An 18600-nucleotide genomic window follows, 5' to 3' on the forward strand; every position below is an offset into this window, starting at 1 on the left:
AATGATTATTTTTAAACTGGAACTTGAATGGTCTTATTCAACATAAGGATGAGGCAAGGCCAAGGGTGGGTTGCTAACAGTAGGCTATCATTTCAGGGAGAAGAAATGGCACGCACAAATGCAAGGAGGTAAAAGAATCATTGGTTTAATTTGTTCCACTTGGTCAATCTTTTTTCTTGTTGCAATTGCTTTTGGGGACCTAGCCATAAATTCTTTACCAAGGCCAATGTCCAGAATGGTATTTCCTAGGTTTTCTTCCAGAATTTGTATAGCTTGAGGTCTTACATTTAAATATTTAATCCATATCGAGTTAATTTTCATATACGGTGAAAAGTAGGGGTCCGGTTTCATTCTTCTGCATATGGCTAATCAGTATGGTATTCCAGTACCATTTACTGCCTAGGGAGCCCTTTACCCATTACTTATTTTTGTTGAAACTTAATATAAGATAAACAGACACTGGGGACTACTAGAGAGAGGGTGGAGGAGGGGGAACATGGGCTGAAAAACTACCCATTGGGTACTATAGGGTCACTGCTTGGGTGATGGGATAATCTGTATCCCAAACCATAGAGCCATACAATATACCCACGTAATAAATCTCCCCTTGTAACCCCTGAATCTAAAATCAAACTTACAATTCTTTTTAAAAATAATTATTGGAATGTTTAAGAAACTTTATTTCCATTCACATGCCTAATCAATTACTTGACTCATTTAGCATGGCATTCACAAACTGTGTTCCATAGTGTATTTTTTCTACAAGATTTTAATACATACGCTTTGAGAGGAAATGTTCTCTGCTCAAATAATTTTGAGAAACATTGAAAAGGCTGAATTTTAAATAGGAGCTTTATTAGAGCATCTTTTTTTTTTTTTTTAATTATACTTTAAGTTCTGGGATACACAGGCAGAACATGCAGGCTTGTTACATAGGTATACACATGCCATGGTGGTTTGTTGCATCCATCAACCCATTATCTCCAGGAAGTATTTCTCCTAATGCTATCCCTTCCCTTGACCCATACCCCCTGACCCACACCCCCTAACAGGCCCCAGTATGTGGTAGTCCCCTCCCTGTGTCCATGTGTTCTCATTGTTCCAATCCCACTTATGAGTGAGAACATGCGGTGTTTGGTTTTCTGTTTCTGTATTAGTTTGCTGAGAATGATGGTTACCAGCTTCATCCACATCCCTGCAAAGGACATGAACTTATTATCTTTTATGGCTGCATAGTATTCCATGGTGTGTATGTGTCACATTTTCTTTATCCAGTCTAGCATTGATGGGCATTTGGGTTGGTTTCAAGTCTTTGCTATTGTGAACAGTGCTGCAATAAACATACGTGTTCATGTGTCTTTATAGTAGAATGATGTATAATCCTTTGGGTATATGCCCAATAATGTGATTGCTGGGTCAAATGGTATTTCCAGTTCTAGATATTTGAGGAATTGCCACACTGTCCTCCACAATGGTTGAACTAATTTATACTCCCACAAACAGTGTAAAAGTGTTCCTATTTCTCCACATCCTCTCCAGCATCTGTTGTTTCCTGACTTTTTAATGATCACCATTCTAACTGGCATGAGAGGATATCTCATTGTGGCTTTGATTTGCATTTCTCTAACGACTTGTGATGATGAGCTTTTTTCTCATGTTTATTGGCTGCATAAATGTCTTCTTTTGAAAACTGTTCATATCCTTTGCCCACTTTCTGATAGAATTGTTTTTTTTCTTGTAAATTTGTTCAAGTTCCTTGTAGATTCTGGATATTAGTGCTTTGTCAGATGGATAGATTGCAAAATTTTTCTCCCATTCTGTAGGTTGCCTGCTCACTCTGATGATAGTTTCTTTTGCTGTGCAGAAGCTCTTTAGTTTAATTAGATCCCATTTGTCAATTTTGGCTTTTGTTGCCATTGCTTTCAGTGTTTCAGTTATGAAGCCTTTGCCCATGCCTATGTCCGTAATGGTATTGCCTAGGTTTTCTTCTAGGGTTTTCATGGTTTTCTGTCTTACATTTAAATCTTTAATCCATCTTGAGTTAATTTTTGTGTAAGGTGTAAAGAAGGGGTCCAGTTTCAGTTTTCTGCATACAGCTAGCTTATTCTCCCAACACCATTTATTAAATAGGTAATTCTTTCCCCATTGCATCTTTTTGACAGGTTTGTCAAAGATCAGATGACTGTTGATGTGTAGTGTTATTTCTGAGGCCTCTGTTCTGTTCCATTGGTTTATATATCTGTTTTGGTACCAGTACCATGCTATTTGGCTACTGTGGCCTTGTATAGTTTGAAGTCAAGTAGCATGATGCCTCCAGATTTGTTCTTTTTGCTTAGGATTGTCTTGGCTACATGGGCTCCTTTTTGGTTCCATATAAAATTAAAGTAGTTTTGTTCTAATTCTGTGAAGAAAGTCAATGGTAGCTTGATGGGAATAGCATTGAATCTATAAATTTCTTTGGGCAGTATGGCCATTTTCACGATATTGATTCTTCCTATCCATGAGCACAAAATGCTTTTCCATTTGTTTGTGTCTTCTCTTACCTCCTTGAGCAGTGGTTTGTAGTTCTCCTTGAAGAGGTCCTTCACATCCCTTGGAAGTTGTATTCCTAGGTATTTTATTCTCTTTGTAGCAATTGTGAATGGGAGTTCACTCATGATTTGGCTCTCTGTTTGTCTATTATTTGTGTATAGGAATCCTTGTGATTTTTGCACATTGATTTTGTATCCTGAGACTTTGCTGAAGTTGCTTATCAGCTTAAGGAGATTTGGGTTGAGATGATGGAGTTTTCTAAATATACAATCACATCATCTGCAAAAAAATATAATTTGACTTCCTCTCTTCGTATTTGAATATCCTTTATTTATTTCTCTTTCCTGATTGCCCTAGTCAGAACTTCCAATACTTTGTTAAATAGGAGTGATGACAGAGGGCATCCTTGTCCTGTGCCAGTTTTCAAAGGGAATGCTTCCAGCATTTTTCCATTCAGTATGACATTAGCTGTGTGTTTGTCATAAATAGCTCTTATTATTATGAGATACGTTTCATCAATACCTAGTTTATTGAGTGTTTCTAGCAAGAAGGAGTGTTGAATTTTATGGAATGCCTTTTCTGCTTCTATTGAGATAATGATGTGGTTTTGTCTTTGGTTCTGTTTATGTGATGGATTAAGTTTATTGATTTGTGTGTATTGAACCAGCTTTGCATCCCAGGGATGAGGCTGACTTGATCATAGTGGATAAGCTTTTTAATGTGCTGCTGGATTCAATTTGCCAGTATTTTATTGAGGATTTTTGCATTGATGTTCATCAGCGATGCTGGCTTGAAATTTTCTTTCTTTTGTTGTGTCTCTGCCAGGTTGTGGTATCAGGATGATGCTGGCCTCATAAAATGAGTTAGGGAGGAGTCCCTCTTTTTCTATTGTTTAGAATAGTTTCAGGAGGAATGGTATCAGGTCCTGTTTGTACCTCTGGTAGAATTCAGGTGTGAATCCCTCTGTTCCTAGGCTTTCTTTGATTGGTAGGCTACTAATTACTGCCTCAATTTCAGGACTTGTTACTGGTCTATTCAGGAATTCAACTTCTTCCTGGTTTAGTCTTGGGAGGCTGTATGTGTCCAGGAATTTATCCATTTCTTCTAGATTTTCTAATTTATTTGTGCAGAGGTGTTTATAGTATTCTCTGACGGTGGTTTGTATTGCTGTCGGATCAGTGGTAATATACAATTCATCATTTTTCATTGTGTCTATTTGATTCTTCTTTCTTTTCTTCTTTATTAGTCTGGCTAGTGGTTTATCTATTTTGCTAATCTTTTCATAAAACCAGCTCCTGGATTCAATGAATTTTGAGGGACTTTTCATGTCTGTATCTCCTTCACTGAAGGAGACCTGCTCTGATCTTAGTTATTTCTTGTTTTCTTCTAGCTTTTGAATTTGTTTGCTCTTGTTTCTCTACTTCTTTTAATTGTGATATTAGGGTGTCAATTTCAGATCTTTCCTACTTTCTCCGGTGGGCATTTAGTGCTATAAATTTCCCTCTAAACATTGCTTTGGTGTGTCCCAGAGAGTCTGATAGATATGTTGTGTCTTTGTTCTCATTGGTTTCAACTTATTTATTTCTCCCTTAATTTCGCTATTTACCCAGTAGTTTTTCAGGAGCAGGTTGTTCAGTTTCCATGTAGTAGTGTGGTTTTGAGTGAGTTTCTTAATCCTGAGTTCTAATTTGATTGCACTGTGGTCTGAGAGAGTGTTGGTTATGATTTCCATTCTTTTGCATTTGCTGAGGAGTGTTTTACTTCCAGTTATGTGGTCAATTTTAGAATAGGTGTGATACGATGCAGAGAAGAATGTATATTCTGTTGATTTGGGGTGGAGAGTTCTGTAGATGTCTACTAGGTCGATTTGGTCCAGAGCTGAGTTCAAGTCTTGAATATCTTTGTTAATTTTCTGTCTCATTGATCTGTCTAATATTGACAGAGGGGTGTTAAAGTCTCCCACTTTTATTGTTTGGGAGTCTGTCTCTGTAGGTCTCTAAGAAGTTGCTTTTTGAATCCCGGTGCTCCTGTATTGGGTGTATATGTATTTAGGATAGTTAGCTCTTCTTGTTGCATTGATCCCTTTACCATTATGTAATACACTTCTTTGTCTTTTTTGATCTTTGTTGGCTTAAAGCCTGTTTTATCAGAGACTAGATTGCAACCCCTGCTTATTTCGGTTTTCATTTGCTTGGTAAATCTTCCTCCATCCTTTTATTTTGAGCCTATGTGTGTATTTGCCCATGAGATGGGTCTCCTGAATATGGCACATCAATTGGTCTTGACTCTTTATCCAATTTGCCAGTCTGTGCCTTGTAATTGGGGTTTTTATCCCATTTACATTTAAGGTTGATATTGTTATGTGTAAATTTGATCCTGTCATTATGATGCTAGCTGATTATTTTGCCCATTAGTTGGTGCTATTTCTTCACAGTGTCAATGGTCTTCACATTTTGGGTTGTTTTTGCAGTGGCTGGTACCGGTTTTTCCTTTCCATATTTAATGCTTCCTTCAGGAGCTCTTGTAAGGCAGGCCTGATGGTGACAAAAATCCCTTTGCATTTGCTTGTATGTAAAGGATTTTATTTCTCCTTCACTTATGAAGCTTAATTTGGCTGGATATGAAATTCTGGGTTGAAAACTATTTTCTTTAAGGATGTTGAATATTGACCCCCACTCTCTTCTGGCTTGTAGGGTTTCTGCAGAAAGATCTGTTATTAGTCTGACGGGCTTCCCTTTGTGGGTAATGTGACCTTTCTCTCTGCTGCCCTTAACATTTTTTCCTTTATTTCAACCTTGGTGAATCTGACGATTATGTGTCTTGGGATTGCTCTTCTCAAGGAGTAACTTTGTGGTATTCTCAGTATTTTCTGAATTTGAATGTTGGCCTGTCTTGCTAGGTTGGGGAAGTTCTCTTGGTTAATATCCTGAAGAGTGTTTTCCAACTCTCCCCATCACTTTTAGATACACTAATCAAATGTAGGTTTGGTCTTCTCACATAGTCTCATATTTCTTAGATGATTTATTCATTCCTTTTCATTCTTTATACTCTAATCTTGTCTTCATGCTTTATTTTATTAAGTTGATCTTCAATCTCTGATATTCTTTCTTCCACTTGATCGATTCAGCTATTGATACTTGTGTATGCTTCACGAAGTTCTCGTGCTGTTTTTCAGCTCCATCAGGTCATTTATGTTCTTCTCTAAACTGGTTATTCCAGTTAGCAATTTTATCAAGAATCTTAGCTTCCTTGCATTGGGTTAGAACATGCTCCTTTAGCTCAGAGGACTTTGTTATTACCCACCTTCTGAAGCCTACTTCTGTCTATTCATCAAACTCATTCTCTGTCCAGTTTTGTTCCCTTGCTGGTGAGGAGTTGGGATCTTTTGGAGGAGAAGAAGTGCCCTGGTTTTTGGAATTTTCAGCCTTTTTGCACTGATTTTTCCTCATCTTCATGGATTTATCTACCTTTGGTTTTTGCTGTTGGTGACCTTCAGACGGAGGTTTTTGAGTGGACATACTTTTTGTTTATGTTGATGCTATTGCTTTCTGTTTGTTAGTTTTCCTTCTAACAGTCAGGTCCCTTTTCTGCAGGTCTGCTGGAGTTTGCTGGGGGTCCACTCCAGACCCTGTTTGCCTGGGTATCACCAGCAGAGGCTGCAGAACAGCAAAGATTGCTGCCTGCTCCTTCCTCTGGAAGCTTCGTCCCAGAGGGGCACCTGCCAGATTCCAGCCAGAGCTCTCCTGTATGAGGTGTCTGTCAACCCCTGCTGGGAGGTGTCTCCCCATCAGGAGGCCTAGGGGTCAGGGACCCACTTGAGGAGGCAGTCTGTCCCTTGGCAGAGCTTGGGCACTGTGCTGGGAGATCCACTGCTCTCTTCAGAGCTGGCAGGCAGAAATGTTTAAGTTTGCTGAAACTGCACCCACAGCTGCCCCTTCCCCCAGGTGCTCTGTCCCAGGGAGATGGGAATTTTATCTATAAGCCCCTGACTGGGGCTGCTGCCTTTCTTTCAGGGATGCCCTGCCCAGAGAGGAGGAATCTAGAGAGGCAGTCTGGCTACAGTGGCTTTGCAGCACTGAGGTGGGGCTCTGCCCAGTCCAATCTTCCTGGTGGCTTTGTTTACACTGTGAGGGGAAAACTGCCTACTTAAGCCTCAGTAATGGTGGATGCCCCTCCCTGCACCAAGCTGGAGCATCCTAGGTGGACTTCAGACTGCTGTGCTGGCAGCGACAATTTCAAGCCAGTGGATCTTAGCTTGCTGGGCTCCGTGGGGGTGGGATTTGCTGAGCAACACCACTTGGCTCCCTGGCTTCAGTCCCCATTCCAGAGAAGTGAACAGTGCTGTCTCACTGGCATTCCAGGCACCACCAGGGTAAGAAAAAAAAAAATTCTGCAACTAGCCCAGTGTCTGCCCAAAGGGCTGCCCAGTTTTGTGCTTGAAACCCAGGGCCCTTGTGGCATAGGCACCCGAGGGAATATCCCTGGTCTGTGGGTTGTGAAGACCATCAAAAAATGTAGTGTATGGGTCAGAGAGCATCAATCCTCAAGGCACAGTCCTTCACAGCTTCCCTTGGCTAGAGGAGGGAGTTTCCTGACCCCTTGCACTTCCTGGGTGGGGCAATGCCCCACTCTGCTTCTGCTTGCCCTCCATGGGCGGCACTCACTGTTTAACAATCTCAATGAAATGAACCTGGTACCTCAGTTGGAAAGGCAGAAATCACCTGCCTTCTTGTGTTGGTCTCGCTGGGAGCTGCAGACCAGAGCCGTTCCTATTTGGCCATCTTGCTCGGGAATCCTAGAGCATCTTTAATACATCAGTGTGCATTATGGCACAACAAATGAAGAATTGAGGGTAAGCGTTCTCCCACACTTACTTGACAGTAGAATGGTTTATTCTACATAAAGATTGTTTAACAATTTGTGGAACTAGTTAAGAGTTCTATAGAATAAACTTTGTCACCGCTGTTCTAGTATCATGGTAAGGTTTTGGAAACCCTAACGCCAATGCTGCAACACAAAGCACTGAGGTAAAAGCTACAGATGTGAGCACATATGCATTCCAGCCATACTATTTTGGACCAGCTAGTAGGATTTTAAAGATTACTCAAGTTAATTTTAAAAACCATCTTGGCTCACGCCTGTAATCCCAGCACTTTGTGAGGCCGAGGCGGGTAGATCATGAGGCCAAGAGTTCGAGACCAGCCTGACCAATATGGTGAAACCCCATCTCTACTAAAAAAAAAAAAAAAAAAAAAAAAATTAGCTGGGTGTGGTGGCATGTGCCTGTAATCTTAGCTACTCAGGAGGCTGCGGTAGGAGAATCGCTTGAATCTGGCAGGCAAGGGTTGCAGTGAGCTGAGATCATGCCACTGCACTCCAGCCTGGGTGACAGAGTGAGACTCACACACACACAAAAAAAACCCTCTAATATATGAAATATCCTGAGTCATGGCATTGAAGAAAGCAACGGAGTTTGTATCAATCTAAGACAGGATTACATTTCAATCCTCCAAGATTGTTTATAGGAAAGGACCTAGATTAGCATCTTACAATCAATTCCAGCATAGCCTAAATCTATTTGTCTTTTACTTAGAACATAATGTTACGTGAGCATTTCCTTAAGTTCCCTAGGTAGTATTCCACTGCAGAGGACCAGTATTAAGGTATATGTTCTGGGTTATATGGAGTTCACTCACTGGCAAGACCTCTGAATAAACAGAATTTATAATAACATTGGTATTTTCCATATTCATTTGGCAAAGATCAGCTTCCACATTGAGATGATTTTTCAACCCGTGGATGAGGCAAACAAAATCTTCTAATAGCTTTCCATTACTTAAAAGGTTAAAAACAGAGGAGAGGGGGGATCTTATGGATAATGACAACTCTTCCTTGTTCTTTTTTATATAAATGAATGGATTCTCAATAATTACACCAAGTGACCCATCCTATCATCATCCCTCTATCATCCTAGAAATAGATGAGAACCCAATCAGCTGATTTATGACTCATTTGGACAGTGATGGAAATGGAGAGGATCATTCTTTTCAACAGGCCCCAAATCCACCCCATAACTATCTTTAAAGTTGAACCCATGACTGAGGAAGCACCAAAGCATTTCCTTATTTTGGCAGTTTATTTTTTTTTAAATAAGTATTAATCATCTTACTTCCTTTCCTTCTTTAGATACAGAATTTTTCCCTCAAAGAAAAAATTATCTATATTAGTACTTTCCTATACCCTATTTAAAAAATCCAATATGCTTATAGGCCCAGTCTCATTAACAATATATTCTAAGGTACAAGCTCTCATTTCAATATAAGAGCAAAGGAAAGCAGGGTATATAAACTGAATCTGCAAGGTCCCGATCACAGGTAGTTAAATTTATTGTAGACCACTCAATAGCTTTCCAAACACTGGCCTTCTTATTTCTCATGTCTTGAGTTCATCCATTAAGATATATTTGGGCAATTAGCATCAACCATTTTTGTTCTTCCATAATTTGCCTGATCATAATTTTGACAATATTTATCTTGCTAAAAATTTGGTCTAAACGTCTCTTACAACGAGCTAAGAAACGTCAAATAATGGTTTGTTCAACCCTGGGGCAAGCCCCATTCCTAAGCAGATTCAATCAGGAGCACCTGCATGATATATAAGTTACCCAGGCTTCCTTGTCTATAGGGACCCTTTCTAGTTCCAGATTGAACAGAAGTTTCATGTTTGCTCAAATTCATTCTGATTGTGTATGAAATACACCCGTCTTATAATGGACTTAATTTAGTTATTAGTACATGCATTCATTCATTCACTTATTATGTTTCTACCTGCATCTGATGCAACACATCTCACCTTTTTGTACCAGGTAAAACAGAAACAAACAGGCAAAACCTGAACAAACCAAATAAAAATTGATTTTGTCTTCCACTTGAGAAAATGCAACTCTAATGTCCTTAACAGTTTCTTACTGCCTCCAGGTATCCTTTCTTTTTTATTTCTCTTTCTTTTTCTCTTATTTCTCTTTCTTTTTCTCTTCCTCCTTTCTCTATTTTTCCTTTCCTTGAAGTTCAGGTTCATAGGTCCCCTTCCTCTGTGGCCCTGCTCCAGCACATAGCAGAGGGACTGTGTTGAAACAGCAGAAGCCCACAGTCAAAACTTTTTTTTTTTTTTTTTTGGCTGCAGACAGCCATTTAGAGACACCCTCTGTTGCTTCAGATATATCCCAGCCCTATGTCATTGGGCTTCCTTCTCCACATGTGGGGACTGCCCTTGGGGCTCATCCACTGTTTCCTACATTTGCACATTCTGAAACCATGAACATCCTCTCATCATTCAAATCAGAGGTCAAAAGACAGATCTAGAGAAAATTACTGTCAAAGCTATGCCCAGTCTCCCTACTAGTCACTTGATTAACTTAATATCACTTATTGTACACCCAATGTTTACTTAACATGGTCCTCACAGTTGCAGATACAAACCCTCAAAGCCGCTCAAGTGAGTTCATCTGCCACTGTGCTTCACACTGGCCACAGCTGTGCCAATGGATCAGGGTAGGGCAAATGACAAATGGGTAAACTATACAGAGGTAAGGATGCATCAGTTGGAGCTACCAGGGACTATTTCCAAAAGATTAGCCTTTTAAATGTGCATCCCTCCTTATTCAGTCATATTGCCCTCTCTGGGGCCACTTACATATTCTCTTAAATACATTCAGACTTCAATTAAGTCTTTCTCTCTTCAGGGATTGGGTATAACGCTCTTTATTGATCCCAACAGTTCCAAATTTTCTTATTTTATTAAATATGTTTATAAGCAAACAGATAGGGTGCAGATTAGTATAATATTAGTATTTTCCTTTTCTAAAATGAGAAGGAACATTGTTCATGTAAATCATACTGACAAAAATAAATTCACAGGTATCTCATACCTAAAAACAGTAGAATTTTATATAGTATATATCTATATATAAAATATATAAATATATTAAAAAGTATATATGTATATTCAGATATATATAAAACAATGTATCATTTTCCAGGAAAGGTTCTTTAATAGACACATATATCCAGAATAATTCAAATACAGATCATAATTAGTCCCAGTGGTTCCTCATTAAAAAGGAAAGGAAAAGAAAGGGAAGACAAGGAAAGAGAAAGGAGGTCAGGGAAGAGAAGAGGAAAAAAGGAGTGAGCAGAGGAGGTGAGGGAAGGAGAGGGAAGGGAAAACGTTGCAAGACAGAAAATACAATGTCATCTGTAGAAAATCAAATTTGAGTGAGTAATTACTAATTTGTGTACTAACAGATAACATTATTGAGTGCTCATTATCTGCTGGCCTATGTATTATGTGCTCTACATGCATTATCTCATTTAATACTTACAACAATTTTATAGTTTTTTTTTTCATTGTAGAGAGAAGGTGACTCAGGCTTAGAAAGGTTAAGTAACTTGTCCAAGGTTACGCAGCTCTGCATTGGGATCCAATAGTACTGTCAGCTTCAATCTGTACTCTTTATATCTTCTCTCATGACTGTTAACAAATAGAGTGCACAAATAATAATCTACTGGATAATAAGTTCAAATGTGTCCTGCAGCCAGTGCTTGCCTAAGAAAATCAGCAAAAGTGAGACAATAAAGTCTACCAGTGCATCTAGATGGTGACTTGATTATCTTGTTTTTGTCCTGATTATAGGCTGTTGCCATTTTTGTGAGTCAAAATGGTTGAATATTGGCAATTTTATATAATTAAGTCTAATAAGTATGCCTATATGTATACATATATTTATCTATGCATACACACAAATTTATGAATTCATAATGATATTCAATGTTTATTTAGTATATATTGAATTTAAGAAACTATTTTAAATACTTTTATAATTTTACTGTCTTCCCATCAAACTTATGAGGTTGGTGCCATTATTTTCCTCATTTTATAAAAGAGGAAATTAAAGCTTGAAAAGTTCTATAACTTGCTAAAAGTCACATCAAAAGTGACAGAACCAGGGTCTGTTCCTATTAGTCTGATTTTAGTACTAATTATCTTGATCACAATGATATATCGATCCATATTTAATGTATGTATTTCTAAATGTTTGGGAAAAATCCATGCTAAAGTAAAGATTTTTGTTTTTTTGGTTTTAACTTTTTGCATGCTTCCTTCATATATCTCCTTTCATTTAATAGATCTTCCATATTTTTATTTGATATTTAAAGGGATGAAAGTTAAAATAGTTAAGTAACTAACTCAAGGTCACACAGTGATTAATTACTGGAGTAGGACTCAAATTTATCTTAGTATGATGCATGATAAACCCAAACTTATGGAAATTCTGATGCTTAATTGAGAAGTAGTTTATATAAAGAGAATAAAACCTATCTTGTCTTGCAAGCTAATTGCTAAAGATGTGCATCAGTGATACCCACTGTAGACTCCTTAATCTTTTGTAGGAAGTTCAAGTCCCTCTGCTTTTCGGAGTTCCCACTAGTGATAGGAATATGCATGTCATTATTGACTTCTTCCTCTCCCTCATTCCCCAAATTCAATTATACATTTTAAAACTTAGCATGTCTTCTCCATCCCTTTCCTTTCTTTCTACCCTAGGTCCTTTCTTTCCCATGGATCATTGTTGTTACTTAGGTACTAATTTTCTGCTCCTGGTTTTGTCTCTTAAAATCCGTCCGCTTCACAACTATTTCAGAAATTTACTTAAAATACAAATTTATTCATAGTACTTCCTTTTTGAGAACCCTCATCAGATCCCCATCCACTATACCATGAAGTCTGAGTTTCCTAAGTAGAGTGCATACGTTTTCGACAGTTCAACTTCTTTCTGACTCTCAGCCACCTCCTGTCACCTCTCCCAGACTCAATTTTGCATTTCCAGCACCACTGAACTTACACGCACTGCAGTTTCTGGCCGTGTTACATTTACTCAGATTATTCTCTACCACATCATCATAATTATATTTATTTTTAAGACTTTATTTTTTAAGGCAGTTTTAGGTTCATAGCAAAATTACAGAGATTTTTCATATACCTCCTACCCTCACACATGCACAGCCTCTGCCATTTTCAACATCCCCCATCAGTGTTACATTTGTTACAATGAATATACATTGAACACATCATTATCACCCAAAGTCCATAGTTTATATTGGGGTTCACTCTTGGTGTTGTACTTTCTATGAGCTTAGACAAATGTATAATGACATGTACCCATCATTATATGGTGTTTTTTTCACTGCCATAAAAGTCCTCACGGCTCCACCTATTCAGAACTCCATCCCTGGCAATTTCTGCCAACCATTGATCTTTTTACTGTCTTCACAGTTTTTACCTTTTCCAGGGTGTCATATAGTTGGATTTATACAGTATGCAGTCGTTTCATATTGCTGTCTTTGACTTAACAATATGCATTTAATGTTCCTTTATGTCTTTTCGTGGCTTGATAACTTACTTGTTTTTAGCACTATGTAATACTCCATTGTCTGGATGTACCACAGTTTATCTATTCATTCACCTACCAAAGGATATCTTTTTTGCTTCCACATTATGGCAATTATAAATAAAGCTGCTATACATGTCTATGTGCAGGTTTTTGTGTGGACATGTTTTTAACTTATTTGGGTAAATATCAAGAAGTATATAATTATTTGCTGGATCTCATGGTAAAAGTATGTTGAGTTTTGTAAGAAACCACTGAATTATCTTCCAAAGTGACTGTGCCATTTTTCAATTCCACCAGCAGCAGGTGAATGCTCCTCTTGCCCCACATCCTCTCCAGGATTTGGTGTTGTCAGTGATCCAGATTATGGCCATTCTAATAAATGTGTAGTAGTTATCTCATTGCCTTGATTTGCATTTCCCTGATGGCATATGATATAAAGTATCTTTCCATATGCTAATTTACCATCTGTATGTTTTTCGTGAGTTATCCATTAAGATCTTTGGCCCATTTTTGAGTTTACTTATTGTTGATTTTAGGAGTTCTTTGTACATTTTGGATAACTGTCTTTTTTCAGATGTGTCTTTCAGTCTGTGGGTTTGTCTTTTCATTTCTCCCAGTCTGTGGCTTCTTTTCTCATTGTCTTAACATTGTCTTTCAAAGAGAAGTTTACAATCTTAATGAAGTTCAGTTTATCAATTATATATTTCATGGATTGCCTTTAGTGTTGTATTTCAAAAGTCATCACCATACCCAAAGTCATGCAGGTTTTTCTCATATGTTACCTTCTAGGATTTTTATAGCTTTGCATTTTACAATTAGGTCTTTGATCCACTTTGAGTTAATTTTTGTGAAGGGACTAAGGTCTGTGCCTAGATTCATTGTTTTTTGGCATGTAGATGTCCAGGTATTTCAGCATAATTTGTTGAAAAGACTCTCTTTGCTCCATTGTATTGCTTACGCTCCTTTGTCAAAAATGAGTTGATTATATTCATGTGGGTCTATTTCTGAGCTCTCTATTATGTTCCCTTGATATATTTGTCTATTATTTTGCCAATACCACACTGTTTTGATTACTACAGCTTTACACATATTTATTTTTTACAATACATTGTTGAGATAGGTACCATATTGTTCCACTTGAGAACACTGTCAGGCTTGGGTTAACTTAGCTACTGTTTGGAGGTGAGGAGGGAAATGCACTTTTTCATAGATATTTACACAGATGTACAATCTTCCCTTGATTTTATTTTCCTTTGATTAAAATCCTTCCTCTGCCATGTCTGTCTCATAAAATTATGTGCATAATCAATTTTCAATGATTCTGTATGACCAAACTTAGCAAACATACTGTTTGTCATGGAGGCAAACCATGGTAGCTGATTACCATTTTTTAATGAGAGTCAGGGTTACAATACTTACCATTATTACACTTATTTTAAGCTGCAGGCCTTTACTCAGACCATGTTTCTCAGAGTCACTTCTCTCTTAGTATATGTGATTCTATTCTCAGTCCTAAGTGAGATGCCAGTCTTCCGTGTTCCTGGAGGAGTAAACCTTTGTCCTGACAGGTGCATGTACTTCAGATGTTTGTGTCTAACTTGAGTCACAACAGATTTTTCTCTCAAGAATTCCAGTATAGGAGCTGTCCTTATAAAGACTAATATACTCCATTTTTCTGTTTGTTGTAATTATTTTTACTGTTTCCCACACATGTTTTGTTTCTCTTTTCTACCAGGTTGTTAGCAACATGAGTACAGGGTCTGGATCTTACCCATTCAAGAGTGTATTCCCAGCACCCAATGCCTGGCATATAGTAAGTGCTCAATAAATTTTTAATGAATAAATTAATACATTTATAGACAAAACATTAAGTTGTTGTGAAGTCACAATAATCCTTTGGAAAGGTAATTATGTCAAGTAAAATTAAATATCAGTTACTCTTATGAGATAATATTAGTCTGGGTTGTTGCGTTAGGATATTTCTATTAACTTCCACTTAAACAGAACAACCCACAGACCAGGGACAAACTATTCACTAAGAACTACTTGTTACTCCAAATCAAGTTGATTCAACTTATCAGGAAAAAGGTCCACACCCTACCATAAGCACATGGCTTAATACGTCAAAATTTGTTGAGTTTTTTTTTAATTTTCAAAATCTTCTGACCTTAACGATGAATTTCCTCTAGAAGCAATATTTTCAGTGAACACTAAATTTTGCAAATACTTGTTTTAAGGAATTGAATCATGAAACTATGAGAACTGGCAATTCTGAAATCGTTAAGGCAGGCCAGCAGGCTAGAAACTCACACAGGAGTTAGTGTTGCAATCTTGAGGTAGAATCTTTTCTCCAAGAAACCTTAGTTTTTACTCCCAAGGTTTCAACTGATGGATGAGGCCCTGCATTATTAAGAAAAATCTCATTTACTTAAATTCAACTGATTGTACATGTTAACTATATATACAAAATACTTTCACAGCAGCACCTAGATTTGTGTTTGATTAAAGAACTAGGAACTATGTCACAATCAAATTGACACACAAAATTAACTGTCACAGTCATACAGTCATGATAGATATTGATGAACTTATAGTAAGCCTGATTCATCGAGTGGTATTTTTGTTCATAGAAGTGAGTTATGGCAGTATCTTTACACAGACCCATACAGCAAGAGAGACAGAGAGAGAGAAAAAGAGGAAGAGAGCACAGATACAACATGCTCTTGCTTCAGAAAGTGAGACATTTGCATGATCAGGAGCAAAAGCTTAGCTATGAGACTCCTTTGATTTCAAGTCTGAGCACCATCTCTTACTAGCTGGCACTACACAACTTACCCATTTAATGTGGCTTAGTTTTCTTATCTATAAAAGTCAGGATAAAAATAGTACCACCTCTGACATTGGGCCAATCATTTTTAGATAATCAAAAATTGTTCGTTTTTCTCAGTATTAGCTCCCTGAAATCAGGGGAGAGAGATGTAATGCAGCGCATGTTCACACATTCCCTTGAAAATGAAGCCACAGCCCCTTGACAGGCACACGGAGAAGTGCCAGAGATGGCCATAGATGGGAAAGCAAACAGCTTTAGCCTAGTGGCTTTCTGCCTGTCACTAAAATAAGCTCAAGCTAGGAATAATATGATAATGGGGATTGGGGCATAGTTTTGACCCTATCTCCTTAGTAAAGAAAAGCTTTTACATACATTAGCCTCAGAAGCCATTTCAAAGTCCTATGATCAAAGAAATCCAACCCCAATGTGGAAAAGTAAAATGAGGAAAAATACAGATCCTAAATGCTTTCCATACCTGATAATTTTTGTTTCAAAAGAAAAAAAGCACTCACAAATTCAGCCTGTATAGAGGTCATAGTCATCAACTTAAAAGTCTTAAAAAATCCAGCCAATTACCTCATACATACAATGATAAATAAATAAGAAAATAAATAAACTGATGTGACTATGTTTCCACTGTTTTGTTTAAAGGTTGTTTGCTTGAGCATGATGGTTGCAATGCCACGTAAATGCAGAATACTAATTGTGAAAGGTGAAATCAAGACCTTGCCGCTCCAAATACTCTCTCTAGCTCTCTGATTGTACCTGCTCTCATGCTCCAACCCCTTTCCTGACCTCCACATCACAAACTGACAGACCTTAGGGAAAATAAGGGGACATTTTAAAGCAAAAATAAATCTGTCATTTTTATAGTCAAAAGTGTCACAGCTCAAACATCAATGGTGTTTCAGAAGAGTCAGTAATGTATTCTGTATCCATGCTTACTGAAGATGTCATCAGTAGTAGTTATTCCATATGAAAGTTATTTTTGAGTTGCTCTTGCATTGTAATATAATCATCAATATTATGTCTTTGCCTTAAAAAATAAACTCGCATTTTATTTGCTGGGCCACACTACATAAGCCACGTCAATTTCTTATTTGATAGAGAGGTACTTATTTGGTCGGCTCACCACAACCTCTACCTCCTAGGTCCAAGCAATTCTCTCTTTTTCAATAAAGAAAGATGTTTAGCACTATTGTCTTTATTCAAATAATTGTCATAACCATGAGGTTATTTTTCAAGTTACAATAAAATCAAATATATTAAATTTTTTAGATATTTTCTAATTTAAAAGTATCTTAAATTATTTGATAAATACTAAATTATGAGTGAGACTAGATCCTATACGATCTCAGCTTAGTTTAATAGGGAAGAGGGGATAAGCAGATTTATATACTGTATTCACTGTTTTGGAAAACTCTCTGTTCTTATCTATAACTTCACTGCTATAGCCACCAGGTTATTACAACAATCCTTATTCAGAGGTGAGAAGGCTGTGGAATACAATTAACTTTAATAAATACATAAGCATAATTTTGTATAAGCATAATTTCTCATTAACATATCAATTATTTATACAGAGAAAGTGGCCAAAAGTAAAATAATAGCTTTTATTTATTAATATATCCTATGCACGTTGTGTAGTAAAGTACAAAATTAATAATTTTATCTTATTAACATATTCCCTATAGTCTATGTGAATTGTCTACATACACATACATCACAATTAGAAATACAATGGCAAAAATATTCCATTCACTGTGCAACTAAAAATAAGCAAGGTCGATCTTAGCAGGATATACACAAATATACATACAGAAACACACGTCTATAAAAATTTTATGTTCAATATTTGTTTACTGAAAAATTACAACACATCAGAAAGGGGCAAGAGAAAAAACCTGAATAAGTAAACAATATTTCTTGATATGAATACTCAACACTATAAAAATGTTAATTATTTATAACAGACCGATAACAATTCCACAAAGGGCTGGGTGTGGTCGCTCATGCCCATAATTCCAGCACTTCAGGAGGCCAAGGTGGGGAAATCATTTGAGCCCAGGAGTTCAGGACCAGCCTGGACACTACAGGGAGACCCTGTCTCTATAAAAATTAAAAACCATTACCCAGGTATGGTGGTGCACACCTGTGGTCCCAGTTACTCTGGAGGCTGAAGGGGGAGGATTGTATGGTCCTGGAAGGCGGAGGTTGCAATAAGCCAAGATTGCACTGCTGTACACTCCAGCCTTTGCAACAGAGCAAGACCCTGTCTCAAAATAAATACATAAAATTTAAACAAATAATTTCATAAGGATAAAGGGATTCACAGATTTTTCTTAAGTCATATAAAATAGCATGAAAGTATAATAAAGATAATTAAAAATAAAACACTAATAAGTTGTACTTATAATTAGAGCATTTGAATATATTATAAAATTTACAATAAAAAATATTCCTACGGGTGTAAGAATAGACAGATCCAGCAATGGAATAGAATGGAAAGCCCAGAAATAGAACTCAGTGTATGGAATCATTTAATAAATGGTAGAACCAGCTTTCAAATTTGTGGAGAAAGTGTAAACTGCCTGATAAATGTTTCTGGATTTACTTTTAAACTATTTTTTAAAGTTGATATTAGATCTTTTTATACCTTATTCTAAATATAGTTTATATAAATTACAGTTTAAACTATAAAATATATAAATTAGCTAAAGGAATTATCATTAAATATTAACTTCTTTGGGATGGAGAAAGTCTTTTTAATTGATACCATCAGTATCAA

At 37.1% G+C, this 18600-nt stretch overlaps 1 protein-coding gene across 6 annotated transcripts in view; it reads left to right on the plus strand.

The window, feature by feature from the left end:
- CHRM2 (cholinergic receptor muscarinic 2) overlaps positions 1-18600 on the plus strand; it is a 153197-nt gene that overhangs the window by 110014 nt on the left and 24583 nt on the right. For 3 of the 6 annotated variants that reach the window (XM_025379873.1, XM_025379874.1, XM_025379870.1), the window contains exon 3: positions 14718-14795. The exons of the other annotated variants lie outside the window; for them this stretch is intronic. The gene's annotated coding sequence lies outside the window, so the exon portion shown is untranslated. The remainder of the gene's footprint in view (positions 1-14717; positions 14796-18600) is intronic. 6 annotated transcript variants of the gene reach the window in all.

The sequence above is a fragment of the Theropithecus gelada genome, chromosome 3, assembly GCF_003255815.1.
Source record: "Theropithecus gelada isolate Dixy chromosome 3, Tgel_1.0, whole genome shotgun sequence".
In the NCBI taxonomy this organism is placed as follows: domain Eukaryota; kingdom Metazoa; phylum Chordata; class Mammalia; order Primates; family Cercopithecidae; genus Theropithecus; species Theropithecus gelada.